We start from the raw sequence: 8,471 nt of genomic DNA, 5'->3' as shown, positions 1-8,471 counted from the left end.
GGGCTGCTCTAACTATACAGGGGTGGTAGTGAGTCCCACACCCCCCCCACTGCACCATGCTCTGACTCTGGCTTTGTGCAACGTTCTGCTCTAATTTCTACAACTGAACCCTGTCGGCAATTGAATCTTGGACCCGAATCCTTTACTCAAAGCAGTGAGTTGGTTTTATACACTTTCTAAGGCACAGCATTTCCCTAAATGGCGTGACCTATCCCGTGTTGCCACACCAGCAACACACTTCATAGGGGTCTGCCCTGTGACACCTCCTCCCCCAGGGCCTGGTGGAGACAAGCCTCTGTGTGCTGCCATGTGCTCCTTTGTGCTGCCATGTGCCTTTTCAGGCAGGTTTTACAGCTCACAACCTAATATCTCTTATAATTTCCCCTTTTCTGTTTTCGTTTTCTCCTTTAATCTGAGGGACTCCCCCAGCACTTAGGTTTTGTGCTATTTTGAGTGCAATTTTTTTTTTTAATTTGGCTTTTTGTGTCACTAAATGTGGTAAAGCCAACCAGCCCCATCGTGCTGCCCTCTGCCCCAGTGGGAACACTGAGGGGGCCAGGAGGGAGAAGTGTAGTGAATAGCAGGAAAACTTTCTGTTGCAGAGAGCTCTGTGGAGGGAAATGAATGGAAGTGGCTGTGGACACACCTGTCAGGGCTGGCAGGGTTTGCCCCATGCAGCTTTCCCTGCTGATGGAATATGGGCAGCGATGCTGCATCTCTGGGAAATGCAGAGTATGGAAGAGGGGGAAAGGTGCTCAGCAGCCCCTCCAGCCCATGCCCTGGGCTGCTGTCCATCACTGCCTGGCAGTGCAGGTTCCCTCCCCAGAGGCTGAGATCTGGCTGCTCTGAGCAGCTCTTCTGCTGTGGAGGAGCCAGGGGATGCTCAACATGCTGAGTGCATAGGGAGCATGAGCCTTGGGACAGGGAGAGAATTCCCTGAGGGAACGGCTGGAGCTGTGCCAGCAGAGGAATAGGCTGGATATCAGGAAAAGGTTCTTTTCCCAGAGGGTGGTCAGGCACTGCCCAGGCTCCCCAGGGAATGGGCACAGCCCCGAGGCTGCCAGAGCTCCAGGAGCGTTTGGACAACGCTCCAAGGCACAGGGTGGGATTGTTGGGGTGTCTGTGCAGGGCCAGGAGTTGGACTCATGATCCTTGTGGGTCCCTTCCAACTCAGGATATTCCATAATTCTATGCTTTGTCCCATGGAATCCTGCTCTCTGAGCTTGTTAATATTGCTTGGAGTTGCCTCTGCAGCAGCAAAGGTGGCAGACTTGGAAGGAAAGAACGGAAGAATGGAGACTTCCATGTCCCTGTCATTCTGAGTTGAAATAAGCTAACACCATATTTTATATGAGAAAATGTCTGGGATGTTTCTGGCAGGATGTGCTGACACTGAGGTGTTCATTGCTGTTGGATCCAGGGTGGCCAAAGGACAAACAAGGATAAGATGCTGGGTTTGGAGGAGCAGTGAGTTTATAAAACATCTCTGGCATAAGAAGACCTCAAGATGCTGACAGCTGGATTTTCTGGGGCTTGATTTGCTTCTGCCAGTGTGGAATGGTCCCAGGTGATCATTGACATCTAGAGACATGGCCTCTCCCCTGAGGAGCTGCCAAGGACAGAGAAGGTGGCACCACCTGAGGAACCGGGACAGCGTGAAGACTGCTGGGGAGATGGGATGCTGTTTGGAAACATGGAGTGTGTCTGCTCTGTCCCTCTGCTCTGTCCCAAGGATCCCAGGAGGGACATGGCAAGGTCTCTCCCCCTTTCTGCCTTTTAAAGACAGTGAAAAGGAATGTGAATATCTGCACAGCCAATGTGGAGCTCCAGGTGTTTGTCCCAGCTCACGTGCCTTGTCCTTGTCCCCATCCCTTCCAAAGGGCAGCAGGATGAGGGAGCCAGGCCTGGGGGTGCTCTCCACTACAGCCCCCAGTTAAAGGTGAGCTTTAATCCCTGCAGCTGGAGCAGAGGGGCAGAGCTGGACATTGTGCACATGGGCAAAGTGTAGAAGTGGAAGATGTCACTCTAGAGATAGGAATAGTTCATCCTGAAGCCATTCCTGGAGATTATTTTTCTTGTGGGATCCTTAAAGCCCCAAACAGTGGAGACCCTTGAGCACGTGGATGTTTTACTGCAGGAGCAGCAGCAGCCCTGGGCTGTAGTTTCTTACATCAGAAGATGCCCATCCTGGGGCTTCCCTGGGACAGAGTGACAGTGCCGGGAGCCCTGCCAACCCAGGGACTTCGGCCCTCAGGCCAGATTTGGGACTAGGCTGGCATCCTGGAGGATGCTGCGCAAGTTCAGCAGGGCTGTGGTGAGCCCTGGAGGCAGGATGGCTTTTATCCACCTTCAGCGTGGCACTGGGGAGGGCCGAGCCCTGCCAATGGCCTGGATCCTCTCCAGCTCCATTCTGCACAAACATCCCCTCGGCACCTCCACTGCCCTGCAAGGAAACTGGTGAGCTGCCGCCCTGCTGACAGCCAGGGATTCCTCTGGCCTGAGATGAGGGCAGGCAGACCCGCATCCTGTCCGTGGTGCTGGCTGCCAGACCTGCTGGGGCTCGGCGGCTCCGGTGTTCTGCATGCCAGGGTGAGTTGGCACAGGCTGCGGGAGGGAACCTCCACTGCCCTGCCAACCACATCCCTATGCTGGCATCCCTGGTCGTGCCACAGGCTGGAGAGGCAATGCCACGGGACTGGCTGGGGAGCTCCAGAGGGGTTCCCAGCCCCCGCACTGACCAGCTCATCCCTACCTGGGACTATCCCAAGGGACATCCCAACCCTGCCTGGAAATTTCCTAAGGGACATCCGTGCTTTAGACGTTTTCTAGCACAAACGGTGAGAGTGGGCAGCAATCACCACAGGCAACTCTGCTGGTTTATTTGTGAAGCCCCCAGTCCCTGCTCTGCCTCAGAGAGCACCCACTGCTGCAGATCCCCATGGCTGAGATGACTCTGCCGCTGCAGTGTGGGAAGCAAAGACTAATTTCCAGCTGTGCTGAAGTTCCCCTAATTTGCCCCAGGTGTCTGGGCAAAGCGCAAAGGGATTTTTTAACGCCTTCGAGTCCCCTCTCAGGATTGATGGGAGTGAGCCAGAGTCCTGCCAGTCACTGCAGGTTTGGGGGCTGTTCCAAGGTGGCATTTAATGGGGCACATCCAGGGCTGGTGTCTGTCTGTGTGAGCCCTCATCCCTCTGCCCCACGCTGGCCTGGTCTGGTGCCAGCCCATTGTCTTTTGGCTTTTCCTGCAGGCGCCAAGCTCACTGCTTTGGGAAAACCGGTCATGAGAATGTGAGTGTGACCCCAACCCCACAGTGCATGGGGCTGTGGGGAGCAGGAAACTGGCTTGTTTGGGATCTTATATTCAGAAACACTTCTTTCAGTGAAATGGGATATTTTGAGCAGATGTTTCTGTGGTCTACTGACTTTATAGAAAATAGGCTGATCCTGCTCAATAGAAGGATCAGCAAAGCTGGAAAAGGGGTAGGAGGGCTCAGCATCTCATCCCTGGTCCCCCGTGTACTTAACCCATGAACTGAATAACGGAGCCACAAAGCAGCACAGCACCAGAACAGCTTTTCCTTTAAATCCCTCCCCTTGGGAGGGCTCATGGGAAGCCACGAGATGCATTTTCCATTGGGTCACCTCTTGCCACTTGGCAGTCTGACCGCAGCACCCATGCTCGGGGTTTGGGAGGGTCTGGGAGAGTTTGGAGCAGGCTGCACACCCCAGAGTACACTCCCCTCTGCCTGGCACTGTGGGTGGGCTTTCATCTCTGCTACTGCACCCATGGGCCCCTGCTATCTTCGAAAGAGAGACTCAGACACTGGATTACGGGGATGGTTTTTCTCCTGAAAGTGAAGCCTGGGAGTGTGGGGGGACATGGGCATCTCCACAGTCGTTGCTGTGGGCAGACATCTGCCTCAGCACATGCTGTCCCCATCTCAAGATCTCCAGCAGAGCAGAGGTGACTTGTTCCAGTGTCCCCAGGGGACACACCAGGGACCCCCGTGAGCCTGAGCCTGCACCTGCAGAGCCTCATCTTCCCATTTGGCCTGTCTGTCTGTCCGTCCATCTGCTCTGCTTGGCTCCTGCTCATGGGGCAGTTTGCTGGTGCTGGTGGTTCTCAGATTGTCCTGGGTGGAGGGGCAGGATCCATGCCAGAGAGGCTGGGCGGCTGCTCTCCTTCCCACTGTTGGATATCAGAGCAGAACTACCAGCACTGTCCTGGCTGCTGCACGCTGCCAGTTGCAGCTCCTCAATAAATACAACTGGTAAATCTATTAATTTTACAGCTCTAATTGATGTATTGCTGTAATTACCTTTTATAACAAGGCAATTAAACCCTATTAAAGATTATTAGCTAATTAAAACTCCTCTATGCACACACCCCAACCCCCTTAATGTGCACAGATTGTTGGATGGGGGGAACTGGAAGACCATTGCAGCTGGGTGTTGAGGTCAGCATGATGCATGGCATGATGTGATGGGTCAGGATGCTGGATGGGGAGATCGTGGAATCACAGGCTCATCTGGATTGAAAGGGACCTTAAAGCTCATCTCATTCCACCCCCTGCCATGGGCAGGGACGCCTTCCACTATCCCAGGTTGTTCCAAGCCCCGTCCAACCTGGCTTTGGATACTTCCAGGGATGGGGCAGCCACGGCTCCTCTGGGTAACCTGTGCTGATGCCTCACCACACTCACAGGGAACAATTTCTTCCCAACATCTCATCTAAACCTTCTCTTTTTCAGTTTAAAGCCATTCACCTTTCTGCATGTCCCATTCCTGCCTGTACCACTATCTGTCTCTTCACACTTGGGCATGTCACTTAGCCAGGGCTATAAGGGATTGGGACTGCTGCATGCATCCAACCCAGCAATTTTCAGCTTTCTGGGATCAGATGGGAAAAAATTTTGAGGCTGGGATCTTCTCCTCCTGGTAGTGAGGTGGGTGGAGGTGTAGGGCTAATGATGCTAGGTCTTCTTGGCCAGAAGAATGGGCTTAAAAGAGAAAAGCCCCGCTTGGAGATGGGGTGTGCCTGCCCTGGAAAGGAGAAGTGGCCCCGTGCTGGGAGCAGGATTGAGGGGAGTACATTGGCTAGGGAGAGAACTTGGAAGGTGTCTGGGGGACTGGGGTGGCTCAGCCCTGGGTTGTTCTGCACCTCCAAAAGCTGTGCAGTCTCTAGGAAGTGAACCCCAGGGTCCTTGCAAAGAGCCTAAAAGACCTGAAAAGCCATCAGAAAAGCAGCCCACAAGGGTTGCCCCAGGGACACTGCCTGACCCCATGGCTCATCCCTTTCCTGCACCCCTCCATGTGGAGCAGCCAGGGAGTGGAGGTCCCTGGAGTTGCAGTTCCTCTTGTCACTCCCAAATCCAGCTTCATTGCTGCCCACGTCATTTGTATCACAATGTTTACAGGTCCCAAAACTGCGCTGTTCTTGGAGGCTAAAGAGCTGGAAGTACATTGAAATTCCAGAGATGTGGCTGCTTTCTGTTTTCTGAGTCACGAGAGTAAGATGCAGCCTCTGCTGAGAGCCTCTCCTCAAGCCCCAGCCTCCTGTCTGTCCCTTGCCCCTCACCTGTCCATTACTCTGCTGCAGTGTTCTGCACCCCGGGTTCCCTCGGTGCCCACAGAACCTGGAGAAATCCATGTTAGTGGGTTGAAGCACAGCGCCGTGCCTGTGCCAGAGCTGTGGAGCACAGCCAGTCCTCCTGCTCATCTGGTTTGTGTTAAGCCCTCCTGCCTTGCACAAGTGCCAAGTGCCTCTTTGGCAGACCCAGTGACCAGCTCAGGACTGTGCTAGCGCTGGGCTCCCCGTCCCCATGTTGGGTTGGATGCTCTTGCCCCTGGGGGCTGGTGGAGAAGCGGAGCAGCATGGGGCTGTCTGTGCCCGGGTTTGCAGAGGCGCAGTGTGGGGCAGCACTGCCCACCCCGTCCCGGGCCAGCTGTGTGTGGAGCAACTACTGCAAAGGAGCTGAAGTCTGACCCTCCCTGGGGGCTCTCCACTCCAGGCTGCCAGCAGCCCCCGCGGGCTCCAGAGCAAGTAGGCTCCCCCAGGTCCCCCATCCTGTCCTGCTCGCCCAGCCTGAGGGAGCCCCCGGGTTGGATCCCCCGGGCAGTGAAGCGTGGGACACCGACTGAGCCGGGGTCCTGTCCAGAGCAGGAGCTTTGTGGGGAGCATGAGGAGCCAGGAGGCGCCAAGAGTGCCAGATCAGGGACAGGCTGTGCCAGTGACCCTTAGCTGTGATTTTCAGCTGTTGCCCAAGCTGGTCCCTCCCTGCCTTTACCCTGGATGCTGTTTCCCACGTTAAGGCAAGGAAGCTTTAGCCTCGCTGTTCGCGTCCCTGGGAACGCTCTGGTCCCCCTGGGTGCTGTGGACCGTGGCAGGCACCTCCTGCTGAGGGAGCACCCTCAGGCCAAAGGCCCTTTCGCTTTCCCTGGCACCCAGGGTTACTTTTAAAACAAAACAGAGCTGCGCGGTGGCGGGCGGCCCGCGCGTCCCACAGTGCCCCGCGGCCTGGCAGCCGGGCCCGCCCTCTTTGTGCCGTGGGGCCTGCGGGGGCCGTGGCTCGCTGCGGGGCCGGGGCCGGGGCCACCGGCCCTGGCTGTTCCCTGCCTCATGGCCGGGCCACAGCGTCCTGCATGCTCTCGCCTGCCTTGCCGTGTGACACGCATGGGGGTTCCCAGAGCTGCGGCGTTCCCCCCACCAGGGAACGGGCTGTGCGCATGGGAGGACAAAGGAAAGGTGTGGGGAAGGAATGACAGCCCGGGACAGGCAAGGAGGCAGGAAAGGAGGAATTTGCGTGGGGCTGAACAAAGGAGTGGGGTGAAGGAGAACAGATTCCCCCTGGAGACGCAGGGAGACCGGTGCTGGGTGGGTGGTGACACAGTAACCCCTGCCTACAGCACTGATGGGGGCTTCTCCATGCAGGGGGCTCCCCTGCGAGCCAGGCTGGGGAAGGGGATGTGGCGACGGGGGAGGAGGGGGAACCCCAACCCCTCTGCGTGGCAGTGCCAGGAGGGCTGTGCCCAGCTGACACCCCCCTCATCCCCCCCTTTCCCCCCCTTTCCCCTCGCCTCTCTGACGTGGCGCTGGGGCAGATTCCCGGCACTGAGCTGTTGCTTTTTGAAAGTTTGACCCTGGATTGTGGTCGGGGTCTCTTCCCTACCCCGCTACCGTGCACCGGCAGGCGGGACTGAGCGGCTGCCAGCGGGTTAATCATTGACGGAGAGGGCGAGCAGACACACGTGTGTCCTGTGTGTGCTCTGCGTGTTTGCGTGTGTTGCTCCGTTGCTGTGTGAGTCATTCTCAGCCTGCCTGGGGCTGTGCTGCGCTCCCTGAGCTCAGAAGCAAATTGAGCTTGGATTGCAGCACGGACAGGAGGAGCCGGGCGGCCGTGGCTCGGGTTGGCTGTGCCCTTGACCTTGGACCCCTCTGTTCTCAGGGGATGGTTGGGGGAGGTTGTGCTTTAGGGTGCTCCGGCTCTCACCAGTGTCCCCAGCTGCGAGGTGCAGCTGCCTTTCCAGCTTTCCTTGCCGCAGAGCTCAACTTTCTAAGCAGGAGCTCACAAGGAGGAAGCTGGAGCCCCCGGGACCCCCGCCCACCCCTCAGTTCTAGGGTGTAAAAGGGTTGCTTTTCCATTCCCGTTGACATTTTATTCCCATTTCTCACACGCGGGAGGGTTTGGCTCCACAGCACAATGCAGGGAGGGGGATGAAGTCCAAGGAGGGGACACCCTCTCTGTGGTAGCACTGGGAGTTCCTGGAAGCATTTGGCAGATCTGGAAATCACGAGGTGCCCGAGTCTTGGCAGCCCTTCGAGAGAGGCAGAGCAGTCCGTACCCGCTGGGAGGACTGGGAATCACCCCTGCTGGGAACCAGCGGTACTGGAAGGGTGGTTGAGTGGGTCTGGGAGGGGCTGGAAGTAGGAGGCAGGAGAACAGGAAACAGTGCAGGGAATCGGGCTGGGGGCTCAACTGGTGCTCAGAGTTTGGGAAGTTACAAACTGGCACAGCTGGCACTGAGGAGAGCTGGGAAATGGAGACAACCAGTGCTGAGAGAACTGAGCAAAACCAGTGCAGGAAAGTGGGTAGGTGGGTGGGGATATTCTTTGGTGCCCCAGAGCTCTGTGTTTGGGATTCCTCAGGATTCAGGGAAACCCAGACCAGGGTGTTTTGGGTGACGTGGGACTGTATTTGGGTCCCTGGATCCCAGAGTCCTGTGCAGCCTGTGGCTCCTGCATTCAGGGTGTGCCAGGACCCCCCACACCCTGGGGTCAGCTGCTAGGATGCTGCCTGCCCTGTCCTGTGGGACAGCGATGTCCTGGAGGTGCTCAGCCCAAGGGCCCTGGGGGTGCCTGGCTGCACCCCCTTACTGCAGCCCCTCTCAGGATGCACTTTACCTTGGCCAAGTCCCCCCAGTCTGAAATCCAGCCTCTGCCGGGGGAATCGCCCTAGAAAAGAGTGTGGAAG

Source organism: Corvus kubaryi, unplaced genomic scaffold, assembly GCF_017639235.1.
Source record: "Corvus kubaryi isolate FWS band 111438036 unplaced genomic scaffold, C.kubaryi_AGA036_p1.0 62167, whole genome shotgun sequence".
NCBI classification, from domain to species: Eukaryota; Metazoa; Chordata; class Aves; order Passeriformes; family Corvidae; genus Corvus; species Corvus kubaryi.
Note: the sequence above shows the minus strand (reverse complement) of the source record.